The sequence below is a fragment of the Typopeltis vanoorti genome, chromosome 19 (assembly GCF_054136105.1).
Source record: "Typopeltis vanoorti isolate ZY-2024b chromosome 19, IOZ_Tvanoo_1.0, whole genome shotgun sequence".
Classification (NCBI taxonomy): Eukaryota; Metazoa; Arthropoda; class Arachnida; order Uropygi; family Thelyphonidae; genus Typopeltis; species Typopeltis vanoorti.
Window position 1 is genome coordinate 10704387 of NC_143567.1, and position 24072 is coordinate 10728458.

At 37.0% G+C, this 24072-nt stretch overlaps 1 protein-coding gene across 1 annotated transcript in view; it reads right to left on the reverse strand.

Moving 5' to 3' along the window:
- The window catches only part of LOC150095851 (protein strawberry notch homolog 1-like), a 527670-nt gene that overhangs the window by 40714 nt on the left and 462884 nt on the right, over positions 1-24072 (reverse strand). The window lies entirely within an intron of this gene.

A 24072-nucleotide genomic window follows, 5' to 3' on the forward strand; every position in this document is an offset into this window, starting at 1 on the left:
TTGACAAACATTTTATTATTATTACCCCAAGACCTCATGGAGTCAAAGACTCATCTGGGAGGTCCTTTTATCACACACACACAGCTCATTATATCGTGTCTTAAACACACTCAAACTCCTTGCAGACACTACACTCTCAGGCAAGGCATTCCAATCATTTACAACTCTGCACAAAAAAAACCTGCTTCTCACTCCCCTACTCACACCCTCTTTATGCAGTTTCCAGGGATGACCTCTGGTTCTCCCCTGATCTCCCACTTTTTTTTATAGAACTTCTCCAGCATTGATCCTATAATAACCCCTTACTAACTTGTAGGTCTTTATCATATCTCCCCTCTTCCTACTGTCTACCAAACTCTGCAAATTACATCTTCTCAATCTTTCCTCATACTCGACATTCCAGATTAGAAACTACACCTTAATTAGTCGCATTTGGAACCTTTCAACATCTCTTTGTCCTTCTGAAAACCAGATGACCAAATTTGGGCACAATAGTCTATACATAACAGAAGGAAACGAACAATTTAAAGATTTAACACATTAAATGAAAGTTAAATTTATGAGCTTAGCTATCCCTGAAACATTAGGTTTATAGCCAACACTTGAGTGTGGTTCCAAATCAAATGGTTTTCTGCCTAAATTTTTACAAAAGTGGAAATATGTGAATGATAAACAGCTGTTGATAAGGTGGTAGCATTAACAAACTCTCCTGTAATTCATAAACAATAAATTGATATTTAGTTGCTAAGGCATGCACAAATTGGTAATTCTATATATAGTTCAACCTCATTAGCAAATGCCAATATAATAAACTATCAATAACTTCTAACTAAAGTTCTGTCCACACAATGCTACTCTAAAGTGAAAAATGCCATAAAAGTGTTCTTGTGGTCCCTAACTATTATTGCCTTCTAGGCCATGATACTTGCTGTTTGCCTTAATGATAGAGCCATAAGGTATGTGTCCATTTTTCTACATGAATTTTAAACATTTAAATAAAATATCAGTGCACTTCTATAATATGAAACTAAATATTCAAAACAATTTCTTTTTTTATATGAAACATCTTTGTACTCACATGGTAGCAAACTTGCAACATGAATGTTATAAAATTGCCGACAACCGTCACTACATCATTGCCTGGAAATAACTACTGTGACTGGACCTTGTAATATACTTGTACAAGTTTTGGAGATTGGTGTCTCTCTGATAACTGAGAATTAAAGAATCTGTATAACACTCATGATTGATGCTACATCCACTGACTTCAGCCATATGATACCACACTAAGTTGATGATAAAACATCTATGCACATAAGGAAACAGAAAATTTCAAGGAAAAAAAAAAAAAAACACCTAAAAAAAAATGCAAAACACCACACAATTAAAAAAAAACACATCCAGGAAATTAAGAGAAAACACGCAGTGTAAGTTATATAATACCATGAAAAATGGACAGACACCTTTACGAGGATGGTCTGAAAATTTCTCAGCCTCGACCATAAATGGCAACACTTGGACGATTTTTTTTTTCTCTAAGTTGGTGCATCCATGTGAAGTTGCAAGTCATTCTATCGAGTAGTTTGTTTTATACAGCTGTCTGAAGTAAAAGTGTTGTCTTTATCCCTTTGAAATGGATAAAATTGAGTATTGTGCGGTTATAAAATTCTTCGTAAAAGAAGGTTTAATACCAAAAGAAATTCATTCGAAGTTCATAAGTCTGTGGGCACTCTTCTCCTTTGTTTTTGACAATTAAGAGATGGGCTGCCATGTTTACCAGCCTTGAAAATGATCTATGTGAAGAACGTCCAAAAAGTGTAACACCACCAGAAATCATTGATCAAGTGCACGATATGGTATTGGATGACTGGAGAGTCAAAGTGCATGAAATTGCTGAGACCATAGGCATTTCAAATGAATGTGTAGGATATATATTGCATGAAGAATTGCAAATGAAAAAGCTTTGCACAAGATGGGTGCGCTTGCTCACAGCAGATCAAAAACACACTTGCATGAAAATCTCTGAACAGTGCTTGGAGAATTTTAACAAGAATAAAACTGATTTTGTGCATCGATTTATTACTATGGATGAGACTTGGATTCACCATTACACACCAGAATCCAAACAGCAGTCAAAACATTGGACAGAACCCAGTTGTTCAGTCCCAAAGAAGATAAAGTCAGTTCTAAAGCTGGCACAAGAACTAAAGGGAATCTGCAATTTTTGTATACTAATGCAAGAAGCATTCGAAATAAGAGGGAAGAATTTTATTTTCAGAAATTAGTCAGAGCAATCTCACCAAAAGTTGTAGGCATTAGTGAAACTTGGCTGTCAGCAGAAGATGTGGTTACTGGAATTGAATGTGATGGGTACAGTATTTTCAGGGAGGACAGAGATGATATAACGGGAAGAGGAGTACTGTTGTTGATAGCTGATGAGTTGCAGCCAAAGAAAGTAGTATATCAAGAGGATAGATGTGTGAATGATAGTTCATTTGAGGCGGTCTGGTGTGAAATAGTGACCAATACAACCAAATATACAGTTGGTTGCTGGGGGTACAAGGAATGATATTGAATTCATGAATCAGCAAATTAGTGCAATGAGTTCTTAAGTTCTCTCTTAAGAGGTATATATAGAACTACAGGTTAGGTAATTATAACAAGCTTTGGAGTGAGCTTACAGCCGTCCCATGGCAGAACATATTACAGGGGAAAGATGTTAGCAGTGCATGGGATAAATTCAGCGAATATCTGATGAAGACAATATCAGAATGTATTCCCATGGTCAGGAAGACAAGATAGGCATTAGATGGATGAGTAGTAGTATCATGCTTGATCTGCAAAAAAGAAAATGTTATAGAGAATTTTCAAGGAGAAAGGCAATCAGTACACCCATGAGTACACCAGTACAAGGCTCAAGCTAGGAATTACTAGCATAGTAAGAAAAGCTAAATCAGATTATGAGAAGACCTTAGCCAACGAGATCAAGGGTAATCCCAAAGAGTTCTTCTGCTATGTGGCAAGTAAAAGGAAGAATGACTTTGGAAGGATAACTTTAGTGGGTGCTGATGGTATTGAAGTGACCAATTCAGATGTAATAGTACAGTTACTGAGTGATCACTTTTCACAAGTCTATCACCCAAGTGAGGATATCTCTGTACTAGTAGCAATAACTAATGTGGGAATTGAAGTTAATAAATCAGAGGTACTTAGTATATTACAGAATTTAAATGCAAACAATGCTGTAGGTTTAGATGGAGTATCAGCAAAGGAATTGTCAATGCCTCTTACTTGGTTATTGAACTTAAGTTTGAACTCTGGTATAGTCCATAGGGAGTGGAAGGAAGGCAAAGTGGTTCCTTTGCATAAAGGTGGCTCTAAGACTGCGGTAGTTAATTACAGACCAATCACTATCTCTGGTGTGGTGGTAAAAGTTGGTTAAAGACAAAATTCAAGAATGGGTGGATCAGAATATGATACTCTATAGGGGCCAACATGGTTTTGTTAAAGGTCGATCCTGCCTTAGCAATTTATTAATTTTTTATAATAGAATGACATCTGAGTTGGACAAAGGAAATGGCTACACAGTGGTACTTCTGGATTTTGCTAAGACTTTTGACAGGATACCCCATGGAATACTGTTGTGCAAATTAGAACAGATGGGGATGGATGCTAATCTGGTTTATATGGATAAGAGAATGGCTCAGGGAGAGATACTAGAAAGTGGTGTATGGAACAGAGTCTAGGATGAGGCAGGTGACCAGTGGTGTGCCACAGGGCTCTGTACTTGGGCTGTTATTGTTTAATTTGTACATAAATGATATAGGAAATGGCTTGAAGGGAGATATTTAGCTGTTTGCTGATGATGCAAAGTTGGATAGTGCAATAAAAAATCAAGCAGATGTTGAGAGTTTGCAGGATGATTCAAATAAACTGGCATAATGGGAAAAAGGTAGTGGATGTCAGTTCAATGTGGAAAAGTGTAAAGTTATGCATTTTGGGATTAAAAGATTACCAGCTGTGTATCACATTGATGGAACGGTATTCAAAGAGATTGATGAGGCTAGGGACTTGGGGTGTTGGTGAATAGGGAGATGAAGTTCAAAGGACACATGCTAATGTGTCCAAGATTGCACATAGGATTACTTGGTTATTGAAGAACACACTAATACCCAGAGATAAAGAGGCTATTATTCCCCTTTATAAGGCATTGATACTTCCACATTTGGATTACTGTGCTCAAGTCTGGTCATCTGGATTCCTTGGAGATGAAGTTGTGGAGAGGGTTCAGAGGAGAGTGACTAAGTCGGTGAGTTATGTAAAAAATGCTCCATAGCTTGTGGATTGCGGAGGTTGGTTGATAGGTGGAGAAGAGGGGATATGATAGAAACATTTAAATTACTAAAAGGTTTTTATAAGGCTGATGCAGGATAAATATTTCAACTATGAGAATGAGGTTTTTTGCCTGGAGGGTGGTGAATGAGCAGAATGCATTGCCTGACTCAGTTGCGAGTTCATCTGTAAATGAATTCAAGAAGAGATATGATATATATATTTAATATTTTGGGTCTCCCACGATGAGTCTACTGACTCCATGGAGATATCCGTAATAATAATATCCAAACTGGACATCAGAACTCCTGGTTTAAATGGCATTTCTAAATTCCACTGTTTTCCATTCTGCAGCCTGGAAACTTCAATACTTTTCTGAAGTAATTAAGAAAACAATTAACTCTGAGCTTCTATGTCACCTAAAAAAACTTTTAATTATTAAATAGATTAAAAAAAAGTAACAATCCCCCTTTCCACTTTTTTTTTTTAAGATATGTCATGAAAATGCTTGGAGAATTTCAAGTGGTTGTTCTCAAACTAATGCACTGCATCAGGTGTAGCATAAAGGCGTATACGTAACTTCCTATCATATAGCACCTGTCTTTCTGATCTCTGAAACTGAGCTGCCTGTTTTTAAACTAGATTTATTTGCTAGATAAACTACATATATTTTTATTTTTTATAATGTGTCTCCTATTCATGAAATGCTATAAACATAGTATGGTAGTACATTGGGTGGGCTAAGGCTTTTTATCATACATTTTTTTTTGCCTATTTTATATATTTTTTGTTACATAGGGCAGAAATCTCACTCCAAAGACCAAGCATAGAACATTTTTCAAGCTGCTTCTGGCCTCCAATAAGTGAGGTGGTCATCTCACAATGTGCAATGAAATTCATTCAACCACCAATATCACAAGCATTCACTGTCCGTAGTAGGTACATAAACGACTGTGCCAACTAGGTTATTGGCATTCCACAATGTTTGTTTTTCTCACTTATTCTCTTGTATATGAGTCTCAGAACAGGGAAGATTCTGTAGGAATGGAAAGAATGTATGGTAATTCCATTGCACAAGTTTGGTGCAAAGACTGATGTATCCAACTATCGGCCAATCAGTATCTCAGGAGTGGTGGTTAAGATTTTGGAAAAATTGGTTAGGGCTTGCATTCAGAAATGGGTTGACAGTGAATTTCTACTTTGCAATGAGCAACATGGGTTTACTAAAGGAAGGTCATGTTTTAGCAACTTGCTCACATTCTATAACAATGTTACTGTTGAATTAGACAAGGGGAATGGATACACCATGATACTCTTGGATTCTGCTAAGGCTTTTGACAGAATACAGCATGGTAGACTGTTGCATAAATTAGAGAATATGGGTTTCGATTATAGAATATTAGCATGGATAAGAGGATGGCTGACTGACATATCAAAAAGTGGTATACAAGGGATGTGAGTCTGCAAGGTAACCAGTTGTGTACCACAAGAATCAGTGCTTGGTCCACTGTTATTCAATCTATACATTAATGATATTGGGAAGGATTTGACAAGCAACATACATCTTTTGTTGATGATGCAAAGATCCTATCCTCTTCCATAGTCCTTAATGGACTGCTGGATCACTCATAGCCGAGCCATGAATGTCTAATGGCGATGAATTAAGACAGATGATGCCCATCCCCTCTTCTGTCTTCGTCTATATGTCCTATGGCTGTATCCTGTATGTTCATGGGTCCGGTTTGCCTGTTTGCGGGATGAAAAACCCCAAGATAAACTGTGGAAAAAACTCTGCTGTCCACGCCCAAGACTGGCTAACTTGGCTATGGCTGAGGAAGATCCTTTGGCTCCTCACGTCTCCGACAGGAATCGAACCTAGGACACTCCTTCCCCAGGCAGATGGTTGCGAAGTGCACAGCCACTAGGCTAACCGCGTGGATGATGCAAAGATAGGTAGAGTAATCAGGAATGCTGCTGATATGCAGTACTTGCAGAATGATTTGAATAGGCAGGGATTGTGGGCATGGGAAAATGGATGTCAGTTCAATGTCAGTAAATGTTAAGTCATTCACTTCGGCATAATTAGGTATCCAATGTTGTATTATATTGGTGGAATTATTCTTGAAGAAACTGAAGCTAGGGATCTTGCAGTGTTAGTAAACAGGAAGCTGAAGTTCAGAAGCCATGTAGCAAAGATTCTAAATACAACTCAGAGAATAATTGCAATGTTGTAACTAACCTTGACATGTAAAGGTAAGGAAGCCATTTTGCCTCTTTACAAGGCTTTCATAAGGTCTCACTTGGACTATTGCACACAGATTTGGTCTCCTGGCTTCTGTTGTGATTCTGATATTGGAGAGAGTACAAAGGATAGTGTTAAAAATGATATCGGGATTGTGGAATACTGATTATGAAGACAGATGGAGAATTAGTAGACTGTAGACACCAGCAAACAGGAGAAAGAGGGATGATATGATTGAGACTTACAAACTTCTGGAAGGGTCACACAGGATTTCAATTGATGGAATTTTTCAATTTATGGAGGATGGGGTAAGGACAAAAGGGCATCCTTAGAAGCTGAGAATGAATGTTGCTAAGAAGGGGGCGAGGGCTAGATTTTTCTCTCATAATGTGGTGCGTGATTGGAATGGATTGCCATTGGACATTGTGAGTGCAAACAGCGTCAATGAATTCAAGAATAAGTATGATAGCTGGTGCCTGTAGTATGTATCCTCCCTCGATGAGTCCCTGACTCTAGAGTCAGGGACTTGCTCTTAATAATATATTTTGACCCTTTTCAGTTGACTATAAAGCATAGTGTATGATCATCATTAGCAGAACTTTATAAAGTTCTGCTAATGATGATCATACACTAAATAAATCATCAAAATTTTGGAATATCAGCTACTGCAGTATTAAATTCTGATTGCTGAACTACTTCTGATGGCTTTCTGATAACTCATCTTATCTCTCAGAAAAACATCTTAGTCTTGATTTTGACGACATCCAAATCTGGATAAGATGTAGCCTTCGTGGGATAACTACCCTTACCTCGAATGTTTTTTGCATTAACATATCACAACTATCATCTCCTCAGAATTCAAGAAACTGGGTTCACTTTTGCACACAGTGTTACTGATACTTTACCTCTCAACAGCTACTAATTCTGTGCAGACTGAAAGAGTGAATGCTGTTTGCATATTTGGAGTGGTGGCCCTAAGACTCCTTGGAAATACTTTACAGTACACATAAGAGGGCAATTAGGTTGATTAATCTGTCACCAGTCTCTCTCTATGCTCTTTCACACACATTCAGATTTTGCTCTTAGAATTTTTTTTTTTTTTTTTTTTTTCATATCATTACTGTTCATCAGAATAATTAGCATAGATGATCATCCTATCTCTAAATCTATTAACACACCACAGTTCAACACAATGTTAATAAGTTTCTAGTTTCTGTGGAACATTTTTTACTCATTCACAGTATTAACGTAATATAGCAGGGTTTCCCAAACTGTGTTCCGCAGAAAGTGAATAAGTGTTCTGTGAAAAATTATCAAAATTAATATGAGCCTGGAATGGTTTTAAATGCTGCGACAAGTTCAAACATGTTTCAAAATCAGGCACTACATATTCTGCATGTGAATTGTGGTATTAAGGTCAGCGTGCGCTGACAACCGCCAGTGGTTGTCGACACCTCAGAGCGCGAATGAAGTAGGGAAGAATCTACTCGTATTCTAGGAAACATGCGGTCACAAGTAGGGTAGATGCGATGCAATGCAGCCCAGCATGCCATTTGTGCTGTCTCATTTTTGTGATACGATACAGCCTGCTTCGGCAGTACTGTGTGGTTAGCTTTACATTGGATATGAGACCGATGATACTCCACTCTAACCAAGGTGTTCCATCAAAATTTCAGGATTTGTGAAGTGTTCTGTCATAGTAAAAATTTGGGAAACTCTGTAATATAGGATGAACAACTACATGTATGAGATTATTACCATAAAAGAACTGAAACAATCTGAAAAATTTTAAGAGTTCCTAAGTACTAAATTTCTTATGGTTTGAACTGTTTTGCAAGATTTTGACAACAATAATAATGTAATGGAAAGCAAAAGTGAAGCATATGGATGTATTCTAGCATATATCTAAATGCCAAGTGTTATTCAATTCCCCCAAGCATCAATCCAACATACAATTTGGGACCATTTAGCTCTGGCAAATGGTTTGATTGAAATGAAAGCTAAGATGGCCTCAAAATTTTTGTAAGGATTATAAATAGTGAATTTTAATATAATCTGTTCAGCCATATTCCAGAAACAACTTATATACAGATGGATGGACAAAACAAATTAAGATATTTATTGATTTGTATGGATGGATGGTTTCCCTTTTAATCGTTTCCCCGATCCTAGGTGACTTTGTAGGCATTGCTCACAAAGTGTTCTAGGTGAGATTTTTATGGGGTAGTTCACCACTTCCCTCCCCCAATTTTATCTGGGCTCAGGATCAGCATATGGCTAGATGGTGGGGGATGGATTCATGACTGTAATCCATGTGTGTTCACAGGGCTAGTTTTTTTTTTCCCCTACCTCTGCATGAGACCGGCTAACTCATGTTTTGTCGAAAGAGATCAAATAAAAGTTCCTCACTGGAATCGAACCCAGGTCTTTCTGACCAAAAGACTTCATCTATATTGACTGAACTACGGAGGCTCACTGATTTGTGAAATAGACTTAAAAGTATTTTAAAAAAAAATTTCCTGCTCTAAGTCCTGTGATTCCATGGGGGTCAGGAAAAAAAAGAAAATAAGTACTGATTGAAAAAGGAGAGCTTATTGAATGATGGAGCCGACCCAACTAAAGGGAAATTTACATTTAATATAAAATATAATTATATTAACCCTGCGGAGGTCACAGCTGAGATACAAAAAATTATTTAATATAAATATTCTTACACATATCTGGTGTATAGCTTGGAGGTCATGACTAGCTGTGCGTGCATATATTATGAGTGATATTCCACACTGTTTATGTGGTGAGTTTTGGTTTAACAAGTGTTATGTAAAGGTGTGTGATATTTGACAGTAAATTGTATCTGAGAGATACTGCAAACTCCAATGTCAGTATAATATTGGTTTAGTTTTTTTTTTTTTTTTTTTATTTACCATTGAAAATGGCTGGAAAAATATATTGATTGGATAATCCATCAGATGTTGAAGAGAGAGATTCAGCAAATGTTACTCGAGTATGATACCATCATGCTGCCACCTCCGAATTTCATAGCTGGAGTTATGCACTCTTGGAAGATGTTCACCAGGCAACTGCCATATCTAAACCAGTCCATCTGTTCTGTAAGGGTGTAACATGATTTGTCACTACATAATAACTTTATAAGCTTCCATGTTCCACTGTACACACTCTTTGCAACACTGAAGATGATGATGAGGCATATTGGTTTGGGTAATGTGGAGTTTGCATATTGCATATGGAAACCGATATTGTGAGCCTTGGTTCTGAATGTTTTTGTGCAGATGCATTCCAGTTGATGCCCTGGAACCCTGCACTCAACATGTCAGCCGACAAATGGTGGTTTTTACATATTATCCTTCATAGTACCCTATAGTCACATTTGGTGAGTGTGGTGGATTGCTCACTGCAGGTAGCACTTGCAGTTGACTCCCTGCACTTCCACCTCAGTATGGTAGCACTAATTGTTCACTGGGATGGCCCAATTTGTCAACAATTTCCAAAACAGATAGGCTTGAAACATAGCATCCTATCACAATACTTTTTTCAAACTCCATCAGTTCTCTTCTTGCAGGCATTTTACAAGGACAGAGCTGTAATGACTTGAGAGTATCATATTCTTCCAATTTATTATGCTACAAATACATGGGTCATTACATGGCATGATGCACCTTGCCTAAGGGGGTGTCCATTCACTTTTTTTTTTCAAGTAGTGTGTGTATCTGATAAAATTTTCTCGAGTGCACAAAATCCATGTAGAACAGTAAAATAGTGGATGCACTCATTAAAATAATGGGGACAGTATACTAAAATATGAAAAGTGGAAGCTATTCAATAATACTCACTCACTCACTCTCACACACACACACACACACACACACACACACAATCGTCCCTTAATAGTCAGAAGTATGTACCAGGATCGAGGCCTATCCACAGCTGAGCAAGCACAACTTTCTAAGAATCCTGCATATATTGAACTGTCACAGCTGATTAAAGGTTTTTATCTGATGTAATTTGTTTCTCATTTTACGACTAGGATATTAGCTTTCATCTTATGATTTGTCTGTAATCACTATAGGTGAAAGACATATCTTAAAGGATGAACTGACCTCACTGTGGTGATGGCATCTACAACCTCATTTTCATTGATCCCATTATGGCTTAGGATCCAACACATGCTAAGTGAAGCATTCAGTTTTAATGGCAGAGATGTTGGATCAGAGAGAGAGAGAGAGTGCAATGTATGTGTGTAGAAAATCAGTTTTCAAAGCCTCTATGGACACTGTTTTTGGGGATTCCCAAGGAATTATCATGATAGACTATTTGGAAAAGGGGTAAGACAATAACAGAAGTCTATTATGCATAATTGTTGGACCGTTTAAAAGAAATGAAGAAAAAACAGCCAAGATTGGTGGATAAAAAAGTGCTCTTTCATCATGACAATGCAGTGTCCCACACATTGGCAAAAGTGCATGAATTGAGGTTCGAATTGGTTCCACATCCACTGTATTCTCCTGACTTGGCCCCATGTGACTTCTTGTTCTCAAACTTAAAAATTTGGCTTGGTGGGAAAAAATTTTCTTCGAACGAGGATGTCATCAAGGCTGTCAATGACAATTTTGCACAATTTTACAAATCCAACTTTTTAGATGGGATGAAAAATGGAAACTCACTGGACCAAAAAATGTGTAGACAGTTTTTTTTTTAACCAAACTTGTCAAACCCTCATAGTCTTTAATACTGGTGCAGAGTTCCCATGAACTGCATCTAACTCAGCTTGGATCTGCATGGCCATCCACTTCTTCAAATAAAAGTGTTTTATTATTGAACGAAACTCGTTTTCTCCATTTTTATGAAAAATGAGAATATGGTCATTTTAAATGTTTGACAAATGAGAACTACGCGTTGCACATGGCTAAAATTTTTCCAGGGGTCATGAAAAGAATGATACATGCTGACACTGGTATGAATGAATGAATTGTGTCATCGTCTACTGGAAATTTACCAAACTTTTCAAACAACCCTTGTATAAAGAAGAGTGCTAATGCTCTATGTTTGGAAATGCCTCTGGAAGATAGAGAAAGCAGTAGAATGTTTCTCTAACTTGCACAAAGAGCAATGCATGATGAAATTGCAGCAATGCCAAGATGGTGGTTTAAGAAGCACACATGCAGTGTTGTCTAGATTATTGACAGGATTTTATTTTTATCCTCAAGGGCTCACTTTAGAATGGGAGTGGCAAAACCAAGGTACCTGATGCTGAAGCATGTCTTACATTATGTAATATACATCTGTTATATTATCTGTACACTGGTCCCTATCCTTTCTTTTCTTCTTGCTCCTTCCCCTCAATGGTATTAGAGTATTTGAGGTCTAGAGATGAATCTTTCCTATTTTACCATTTCTTTTCATCTTATACATTGATCTGTGTTCTCTCCCAGGTAGCCTTATCTAATAGGCTGAAGTCCCAATCCACTTGGCCAATGTGGGATGAATTGAGATCAAAGTCCCCAGATATGTGGAAACTGCAATCCCCCCCCCTTTTTTTTTTCCTTGCAGTGACTTCACTCCAAAATGCTAATATAGTTGTGCCTTGTAACATATCTCATGCTCAACCCATTGGTTGTCATGCAGAATAATAAGACCCACAGTCTCCAAAACAAGTCTTGTTACTGTGAAGGAGACATACAGAAGGTATGGGATTAATCTTAAAGGCACATCAATAATCTTTACACAGGCACTGGAATGCACTTTGTCTACAGATGGGTACTCTTCATATTGTCTGCAAAGAGATGGAGAGGTATGAGATTAACATCCTGGGAATTGCAGAGACAAGACGGAATGAAGAAAGTCATCTCAAAAGACAGGATGGTAAACTAGTTGTTTATGCAGGAAGTGACTCAAAGTATGAAGGGGTAGCTGTGGGGAAAGTTCAGGCAAGAGCTCTTGGTTATAATCCCATTAATGACAGGATACTTTGTATCAGATTTAAGGCTCATCCTATTAATGTGTCGATTTGGATAGTTTAGGCATTCAGCACAGATAAGCCTAATGAAGAGAGTGAGAAATTTTACGAAACCCTACAGACTGTTCTGGACTGCCTACCAAGGAGGGATGTACTTTCATCTTAGGGGAATTTAATGCAAAAGTGGGATCGAGTAAGAGTTAGGCCTGAGTGTGGAATGTTTGGTCTGGGTAAGTATAACACCCATGGTGAAAGACTGTTGGAATTTGTCCATGCTAACAGATCAGTTATTACTAATACTTGCTTCCAGAAACACCCACAACAGACCTACACTTGGATATCTAACAGAGATAGATCAAGGCACCAGGCCGATTACATCCTGGCTCTCCAACAGTAGAAGACAGGCCTATTTAATGTGCATACTTGTCCTGGAGATGACGGTGGTAGAGACCATCAACTGGCAAGAGCCAAAGCAAGACTGGGACTCCAAAGCCTTCCAAAGTCAGGCCCATCCCACTAGACTGGATATTAGATTAATTCCTAGTGGGTTTACAGAAGAAACATTAAAATGTTTGCATGTCTTTTGGAGACTAGTGAGAACTCACTGAGTTCTGCTCACTGAGAAATGCTTTGGGAAGGAGTCAGGATATGGCCAAGAGGTATCTAGACCCAATTAGAAGATCAAACAGACCATTGGATATCAGATTCAAAATGGGGTCTGATCAAAAGGAAGTGGCTGGAGAAACAAAGATACAGAGGGACTGAAGAATATGAGAGATTACAGAAAAGACATGGACATGCTAATTAATATGAAGAGATAGTTCTAGATGATGGGGCACAATTATAAAAAATGTTTTGTTTGGATTGTGACCTAAAGCACAAGTTTAAGTCCAAATTGAATGTCATCAAAGACAGGAATGGAGCAGTGCTTACAGAACTGGAAATCAAAAACAGATGAAAAGAGTACTGTGAGAACCTGTACAGTAGACAGGATAAGAAAAATTTTGATCTAGAATCTCCTAGTGAGTTTGGAACCTCCACTTAGGCATGAGGTTGAAAGTGAAATTCACCATCTTAACAATAAGAAGATTCCATCTGCCACAGGTGCAGATGGAATCCCAGCAGAGTTAATTAAGGCCACATGCGATGGAAGAGATGAGAGTATTTCATAGATCAATTACAAGGATACAGGAAATGGGATCATGGGCTAGATAGTGGAAGAAGTTGGTTTTCATACCACTATATAAAAAGGAAAATATGAAGGATTGCAAAAACAATAGAACTATTAGTTTACTCTCTCATTCAAGCAAAATTTTATTAAAGATCATTCTAAACAGTACTGAGGCAGATGCCTGAAGAACAAGCAGGCTTTAAGAAAGGCAAGGGTATAAAAAATTAGAGACTTTACCCCAGATCATTGAAAACTATAAAGAATTTAGACTTCCTATGGTAATGAAAATAATGGTTTCCTTTAATGTTACACAGTGATCAGTATTTGTATCGATAAATTATGGAGACAACCACGTTAAGAATAATTGCCGTGTGCGTGTAGTTTGTATAAGACACCCCCCCCCCCCCAATTTCTTCTTTCTTGTATTAATGCAACGTTAGGTATTGTTGTTATATCCATTATTTTTATATCTATGCATATCCGTTATTTTTTTGCATAGCATAGATTTAGTATTTATCCTAATTTAAAGTAATTAGCCCCAATTTTAATTAATTATTAAGTTTGCATTTTTAAAAATTTTAGAATTATTAAAATTGTATCATTTAAAATCATGGAACCAGCAACAAAACGAAGAAAGCATGAAACTCTATTTAAAATGGCAAAGCAAACTAATAATTACGTTGCTGCAAGAAAGTTTGACATAACTGAGAAGAAGGTAAGAGAATGGAGGAAGAAAGATATTTTTAAAAAATTGCCAAAGAAAAAATGTGCGATGAGAATGGGGATCACCCGATGGTCGCAACTGGAAAATCACGTTGCAGAATGGTATTCGAACAAAGGAAGAATGGTTATCTTGTTACAAGAAATATGATTAGAGCATATGCACTAAAATGGTCAAGATTGAATCTGGATGAACATATAGAATTTCAAGCTACTTCAGGATGGTGTAATCGTTTTATGAAGAGACAAAATCTGGTAATACGACAAAAAACAAAAATTGCTCAAAAACTAAGCAGATCTTGACCACGAACTTCCCAGTTTCCATAAATTTATTATTCAGTTGAGACAAGACCATAAATTTCTAATGTCAAATATTGATGAAACTCCTTTGATATGATAAGCAATAAAACAGTGGAGTCTAAAGATAGTAAGAGTGTGCTAGTTCGAAGTACAGATCATGAAAAAATAAGGTTTACGGTTATGTTATCATGTTTGGCTGATGGAACCAAGTTAAATGTTCATCTTCAAATGTAAAACTAAACCTAAGATAAAATTTCCTTCAGGTGTTTTTGTACATTTTCATGAAAAAGGATGGATGGACGAAAATGATGTGAAATTATGGATAAATAATGTGTGGAACATGCGACCAGGCAGTATAATGAAGAAACGCAGTTTATTAATATGGGATATGTTTCGTAGTCATTTAACTGAGAATACTAAGTCTTCTAGAAAAAAATAGCACAAAAATTGCTGTTATACCAGGTGGTTTAACTTCTATATTGCAACCACTAGGCTTCTGCTTGAATTTAAAGATCACATGCGAGAAGAGTGGAATAATTGGATGTTGACTGGTAAAAAATCATTTACAAACAGTGGATCTATGCACGCTGCATCACTTGATATGTTGTGCAATTTTGTGATCAAAGCATGGAATAAAGTAAAAGTAGAGACTGCAATAAAAGCATTTAAAAAGTGTGTTATCTCTAATCTTATGGATGGTACGGAAGATGATCTGTTGTGGGACGCTGACGATGAAATCAATTCACCAGATTTGAACTGGGATCCATATGACGATCATTTAAACAATGAATCTGAAGAACTATTTTCAACAGATGAAGAAAATTAACATGAAAATTGAGTTAATTATTATTATTTGTTTTTTAAGACTTACATCTATTGTGATATTTTAAATAAATTTATGTAACAAAAAATTAATTTGATTTGTTTATAAACACTGCCTATTTTCTTATATAACGATGTATTGTAACCACCTAAATGTTCATCCAAGAAATTAAGCTTCCCTTTTTATACTCTCTGTATAAGACAACCCATGATTTCGAGAGATTTTCTGTAGTATTTGAGAGTCGTCTTATATGCTGACATATACAGTATGTTAATTTCTCAACATTTAGACCCTCAGATTAAGGTCAATCTGAAGTGTGTGTGAGAATATAAACACAGGGACAAGATACATTACATTTCAAACAGTATGCCAAAGTGATAATGATTTGGCCAGATTTCTGGTGAAAAAATTGAAAAATTCTATTAAAAAAAGGAATATACATGACATGGTAAATCTGGCCTTTCTGATCATTCCCTGAATACTCCATAGAATTGACTGGAAAGGTACCTGTTCATTATATCACACCAAAACATAGTATGAGCACAAATTTAAAGAGGCCTGGAAAATTCTAATCAACTACCCTAATCTTAACAATAATAATATTGGTCTAAAAATCCCAGGTTAATCAGCTGTTCAGAGGTGAGATAAATTTTCGAGTGAAGAGAGTTGATGTCAGGGTGGTTCCAAGAAGAGAAATTCATGTTGTCAAGGGATTTGAGTGTTGTCAAGATATACTGAAAAAAAAAAAAGGTTCTTTTTTTTTTTGTAGGAAATAAGGCAGACCTTGGTTTTGCTTGCACTAAAACTGAAAAGATTACTTGAGCCCCATTGGAGGATGGCTTGAAAATCAGGATTGAGGGTAGTGATGGTTGATGTTCTGTAAATTGAGGTGATTTTGTGTAGAGTAAGGTTTGTAAAATAAAAGAAATGCAATGTGCTGTCATCTGTAAAATTATGTATTGAGTTGGAGATCAACTGTGAAGTAGGTTGTTGATGTACAGAAGGAAGATGGTTGGTGAGAAAACAAAACCTTGTAGAATCCCAACATCAGTGAGAGAATAAGGAACTATCCACAATCACACATAACGTGCATCCAGTCAGAAAGCTGGCAATTTAAATGTAGTAGTGATGGGACAGACCAAACGATGGATGCTTGCTTAGTAGGCCTTTGTGCAGGATTCAGTCAAAAGGTTTGGAGATACCAATTTGCGATAAATTAAAGATATCAAGAAATTATATACTTGGTTTAATCCTTTATCCATGTGTAAGCAAACAAAGTTTAGCCTGAAATATCAGGAATGGGGCAACTCGTATATAGAAGCTAATGACTTCACATCACTTGCCTTAGTATCCCATAATGCAAAGCATATCCTTATGGGTATGTATAATGAATTATAGGAAGGGTCACTACTCAAATCGGTTTTGACCTTTACTGAGGTCTTGTCAGTGCGAGCAAGACCCAGAGTTGATACTAAGGTTGAAGAAATGCTGAAGTCATATTTTCATATACGAGTAGCCAAAAGGTGTTGCACCTTATTAAAATACTCTGGATTAGAGATAGTTGGATGTTTTTCCACTTGGCTATACTATAAATTAAAGATCCCAAGAAATTATATACTTGGTCTAATACTTTATCCAAGTCTAAGCAAACATGCATATGAAAATATGGCTTCGGCAACTTTACTATAACCTTAGTATCACCTCTGGGTCTGGCTCCCACTGACGAGACCTCAATAGAGGTTGAAACTGGTCTGGGTGGTGACCCTTCCCATAATGTATAGCATTATGTGAGGATATGTGCTTGGAATTATGGGATACTAAGCAGTGGCATTACATGCCCATTTTTTTTCACACCACGTCACAAATTTCACGTCAATTTGACTATATGCATAGGCATAGAAAATTTTCCGGGGGGGGGGGGGGGGGGAGAGGCAAAGCTTGGAGACAAATAATTACATCAATAAATTTTTATAATTATTGATTTAATTATGTAATTACATCAATAAACATCTTTTAGCATTTTTTTATGTAATTATTTGTCGATGTAAACTATAAATACAATATTTTCATTTTACATAGATTTTAATGATCATTAATTCTTGGGAAAAAAAAAGTATTCAGAATTAACAGTTTTTAGCAATTTCATATATAAAAAAAATTGACCTGCATATTTTATTAAAATATCAAGTAATTAATTAAAACCAAAATCAAATTATTTTAGTTTAAAAGCAAAATCATAAAACTCATCATCATCATCATCAAATTCCTGCCATGTACACTCAAGGGGTGTACAGGATATGACAGTACTACATGAAAAAATTACATCATTACTAATTTCCTATCTACAATTTTCCTCCAAATCAGTCTGTTACTTGTCAAGACTCCAACATTATCAGATCTTATATTTCTATCGTCTAAGGCACTTTGTACCGTATCGATCCACCTATATCTTGGTCTTCCTCTGGGTCGTTTTCCTGCCAACTTGGCAGAGAACACTTGTTTTGCTAATCTTTCTTCTCCCATTCTATTTAAGTGACCATACCACCTGAGATTAGCTCTGCTAATGCATTCCTGGATGCTGACAATGTCAAGTTCTTTCCTAATATCCTCATTTTTAATATGATATTGCCATTGATGCCACTAATCTTTCTCAGGACTCTCATATCTGCGGTGTCTAGTCTTTGGTCAAGTGTTTTACTTCTGACCCAGCTCTCAGATCCATAAGTTAAAACTGCTTTGAACACTGTCTTGTATACAGCTAATTTAGTGTTCCGACTAATTTCTCTCTTATTCCATATGAATTTATTCAATTGACTTCCCACCATACCAGCTTTGCTGATTCTGTTGTCTATTTCTATATTTAATTTACCATCTTCAGTAAAAATCGTGCCTAAGTAGCTGAAATGTTTTACTTGTTCCACAGGTTCTCCATTCACAACACAGTTGACATTTTCAATGATTCTGCCTATTTTCATTGTCTTTGTCTTTTTATTGCTGACCTTCATACCATATCTATTACAACAGCTATTCAATTTAGACAGAGAACCTTGCAGACTTGTAGTGGATTTATTTAGAAGTATAACATCATCCGCATAAAGCAAAGAGCTGACATTAACATTTCCAATTTTGATATCAGGTTTAATACCACTTTCCTTCATAATGTGATCCATATAGATAATGAATAACAGAGGGGATAATGTACATCCTTGTCTCACGCCAGATTTAACATTAAACCATCTTCCTGTACTTCCTTCAATTCTAACTGCTGACTTACAACTCAAATAAAGACTAAGTATCACTTGATATAATGCCCCATTGACACCATATAACTGCAGCGTATTGAATAGCTTCTCTCTTGGCACCTTGTCATATGCCTTTTCCAAATCGACAAAACTTAAATACAGATCTTTGTTATATTCCCATGTTTTCTCGACTATTTGTCGTAAAGTGAAGATCTGATCCTGACAGCCTCTATTTGGCCTGAATCCAGCTTGTTCTTCACCAAGCTTTTCTTCCACAATTCTTCTCAACCGTTTCTCAAGTATACTTGCATAGATCTTGCCAGGAACACTCAGTAGGGAAATACCTCTGTAATTCTCGCATTTAGTTTTATTTCCCTTTTTATATATGGGTACTATGAGAGCTCTACTCCAATCATCGGAAATTCGTCCCTCTGTCCAGGCTTTCTGAACTATGCAGTGCAGCCACTGTAAGACTCTTATACCACCATACGTCAGCATTTCTGGTCGAATATCATCTACTCCTGCTGCCTTTCCACATTTCAAGCCTTTGATGGCTTTTTCTACTTCAAGTATGGATATGTATTCCTGACTGCATGCCTGGTCAGTGTTTTTTACCACTGTGCTGTCATCACTGCTTGTTTCATTTAGCAGTTTTTCAAAGTAATTACTCCATACTTCAAGGATATCTTTTTCTCCTGTTTTCATGTCACCTTTATCATCACTAACTCCTTTTACAGCACTCTTTCCTCCATTCCGAAGCTTCTTCAACAACCTCCAGAATATTTTGCCACCTTCTTGATATTTATTTTCTATATTCTTGCCAAAGTCCTCCCATGACTTTTGTTTAGCTAGTTTTACACACTGTTTAGCTTTCTTACATTTGTCTCTGTATTCTGTAAGAGTAAAAGCTGACTTATTTGCCAGGAACTTTTGATATGCTTTCTTCTTTTCCTTCACTGCCTCTTTAACTTCCTGTGTCCACCAGGGAGTTCTGATTTTTTTATCCTTGCACACAACCTCACCACATGCCTCTCTGGCAGAATCAATCAATGTTTTCTTCAGAGTTTTTGCCACTGAATCTCCAAGGTTTGATTCCTGTTCTCAAACTCCTTCATTTTCTTTTCAATAATCTTTCTGTATTTTAGTCTATAAAGTGAATTTTAGTCTTTAAAGCGAATAAAAATCAACTTTTATTCGCTTTAAAACTTTCTTACATGTTATTCTTTTCAATATGAAATTAAATTTTATCCTGCTCAAGACTAAATAGTGATCACTTCCAATTTCAAATCCCCTGTACACTCTGGTGTCTTGCACCAGGGAGAAAACATCACTATCAAAAATAACATAGTCAATGAGACTTTTCTTATTCCTAGCCTCTTCTCTCCATTTAATCATAAAACTAACAAGTAAAATAATATTAAATTACATACACTTTTTAAAAATATATTTTTCTGTTTAAATTTATAAGTGAAAGACACAGAGGGCAAATGAACTGGTCTCTGGAATATGTTCATTACTGTTCACAACAGTAATGAACATTTTTTTTCACAAATCAGCAAAAGATGAACCAAAAACAGGAACACGTGTTTCATTGCTGCAATAAAACACGTGTTCGATGGCTACCCTGCCTTGGGCTGAAACAGGCCAACCCATAATAAAATTTTAAGACAGACAAAGCGTCCCAGGGTCGACGGTATAAGATTACATATCTCAATCACTTTTATGATTATAATTTGTGGAATTTTTTACTCGATCCTGGGGGAAGTGCCCTGTTTGGACAATATTTTTCTGATTTCTTTCTGATGAAAGGATGGGAGGGGGCAGTGGGTACTAGGCATCTGGAATGGTTGGGGAGTATTTACCATGGTGAGTTATGCGTGCATTGAAGAAGGTATGAAGCCAGGAGATAGGCTTCTATGGGTGATGATACAACAGAGCCATCTGGGTATGATGGAAGATGGGAGTAGTGTTGGACAAAAGTCATGACCAGCTGCTTTGGCAAGAGACCAAAAGGCTTGGCTGCCATTTGGACAAGCTGCAAATCTGCTTTTTGATCCTTCAGGCTTCAGCATGGGCAATAAAGGAGGATGAGTTATTGATGTAAGAAAAGTTGTGGTATGCTTGAATTTTTGTTTGTACTACCTTTTGCACGTCTTTTGGAGAACCAGGACTTAATTAGGGGGACAGCAGTTTGGAGTAGTGTAGGGAATGTTTCTTTTCATAGTAAGGATTTCTTTTTCTAGTAAAGATATCTTTTCCACTAAGGATTACTTCGGTAAATATGTTTGAGTTGGAAGGCCAAAAACAATAGTCCAACTATGCAGATGAGGCACAGAGGTCATGGAGGCTATTCCACTTGGCCATATTATAATGCCAAACACTTTTGTATGGGAGTGACTGCATGAATGTTGTTCCATGGGGAAGGCACTAGATTGCAATCTAAATCACCTCGGAGACCCACTACATTCATTGTGCACTTGGAAGGGTCACTGGTGAGGAAGAGATCTAGGGTATTTGGGGAGTAGTTAGGGTAATGTGGTATTCTGGTAGTCGTGAACAATTTGTGTAAGTGATGGTAAATGTTTCAGCATCTCTGCCTACTTGGTTTGTACAAATGGAGGAGGAATGCCACTTGATGTTTTGGACACTAAATCTCTTAGGAGGATGATTTTGCTGTTAGGGAAGCAAGACTGGAGAAGATCAATGTTTAAGGAAAGGAAGTTAAAGAGCTCAGAGTGGTTGGTTGCATTGGGGGAGCAATAGCGACAGCAAATAAATTTGACTGAGTAGGTAGATTTCACCCAAAGAAGTCTTTGGTTGAAATCTCCTTTCTCGATAGCATTCATCCTCAACTCCCAAGGATGCCCTCTCGTCCTTTTCCTGCCTTCCATAAAATGAAAATTTCCAACTACTGGTGTCCTTGTATGACCCTATCATATCACCTCTCTTTCTACTGTTTACTAGTGTCTGCAGCCCACAAATTCTCAATATTTCTTCATAATTTGTATTCAACAATGTATACAGATAATGCATTCAACTTGTTTCAAAGATCAGGAAATTTGGTGAAATTTCCTGATCTTTGAAATCTCTCTACTTTATCAGCATCACATGGAAACCATGAGATTAGACCTGCACACAATAGTCAAAATGACTTCCTTATTCTCACCATTCTGTTTACACACTTTGAATTTTGCTGAACTAGTTCTCCTCTCATTAACTCGAACTACCAACTGATCCGAGTTTTATTTACTGTGGAATGCTGTTCACTTGGCCATTTCCAGTCTCATGTACATTCATATTATAATCGTGCCAAATGGGATGACTTCCATGACTTCAACTCCTATTTCTGAGTCAGATGTTTCCTTTGATTCAAACCCATTTCTTGATCCAAACATCTATTCCTACTGAGCAGCAGAAAAAATTCTAACTAGAATGAAGGCCTTTACCTCTCAATTTCACCCAGCATCTCCAGAAACCATTTTTTCAAAAGAAAAAACTTCAGCATGTCACAAGTGGCTTGATACCAAACTCCAGCTATATGCTCAGTCTTCATAGCAAACTCACAACAAACAAATCGAAATCTGATTTTGGCAGTTGAACCTCCTGTTCTATCACGAGAGCCAATGGGTGCCACCTCTACCCTACCTTGCTCTTATCTCTCTCTCTCTCATCCTGATGGTATGGTCATAACATCATAAAGCCAACCTCCTGGCATCATTTGTTATCAACTCCTGCAATGACTATATTAAACTACCTCCCCTCATGGCCAAGAACAGCCCACTTCCATACATCCTCCAGTCTTTTGACTAAAATATATAAGAATCAGTAAGAACTTGGAAACAAGTTATTCAGGATAAGTCATCCAATCATTTAGTTAATCTGGTCACAATGGTCCTAATTAACATCTGTCCAGATTATAATTTTTGTTCTTTCCTGCTGCTGGCACTACCTTACACAACATGGAAAACTTATGTTCAGCCCATTCCAAAATAAACTACTGTCTAGCCATTCAACTTGTTAATTAGATGCAGGTCCAGCAGCTAATTAATTCAATATGGATCCCTCACTTTTGTTCAATGCCGAGCTCCTAGTCATCACTACCCATCTTTGTACATGGAAAGGTTTAGAGAAACTCATATGGCTAATCTTGACATTTGATGTGGGAACTGTTGCAATTCAAATGCAACACACTCAAAAATTTCACTTCTTTTTTCCTCATATGGCTCTGTCAACATTGTTCACTCTCTCTCTCTCTCCATCATTGTCCTATCAGAGAAGTTGCAGTAACCACTTTTCCAACTACAGTTATCTTTCACTCTCTTCAATTCTTTCACTTCTGAGCTGATTGTCCATCCAATATGCTCAGATCCAGTGCCTCAATCGCTCTGTTCTTGAGCTCTCCTGAAAACAATCTTGTGCTCCGCCTGATTTACCACAATTGTAGTAATGGAATCATCAACCTCACCACTGAATCATTCAATAATGTACATGACCTTGCACATTTCATGCTACACACACTGCATCAATTTCACCAACTCTGCTTTCAGTTCTTACATTCTTTAATTGCATTCACTTACATTTTCGCATATACTGGCAATCGTATTTTCTTCAATAATAAACTATTTCTTTTGTCACTGTAAGATTGCTATAACGAGCATCTACTGTTTCCTGTTTCAATCATTATAGTAGATCACAATAAAAATTAGAACATTCTGAAAAAAGAAAACAAATATTCCTATTACAGACAAATCACTTGTACCAATAATTTATTATTAGGCTGCAAGAGTTTTTGGGTTGAGAAGCACTGGCACAAACTAGTGATGGGTATATATTGTATACAAAAGAAGTACATGAGAAAGAAATTGTTTGTTGTTGTTGTTATGATCCACTGAGTCGTTTCCAACTCCTGGCGACTCCACAAACATACACCCTCCACCATTCTGATCTGTCCCTGACCATGTCTTTCAGAACCTCCAAGCGCACTCCAGTTGCTTCTTTAACTCCATCCACCCATCTAATTCTTGGTCTTCCTCTTCTCCTACTTCCATCAACTTTAGCAAGCATCATCATCTTCTCCAGACTGTCATTTGTTCGCATAATATGTCCAAAGTATGACAATTTTTGCTTGATGATCATAGCTTCAAGGGAGCAATCTGGCTTTATTCTCTCACTGATTTATTGGTTTGCTTTGCAGTCCATGGTATTCTAAGTAAGCATCTCCAAACCCATAATTCAAATGCATCTATCTTCCTTCTTTCACTCTTTCTC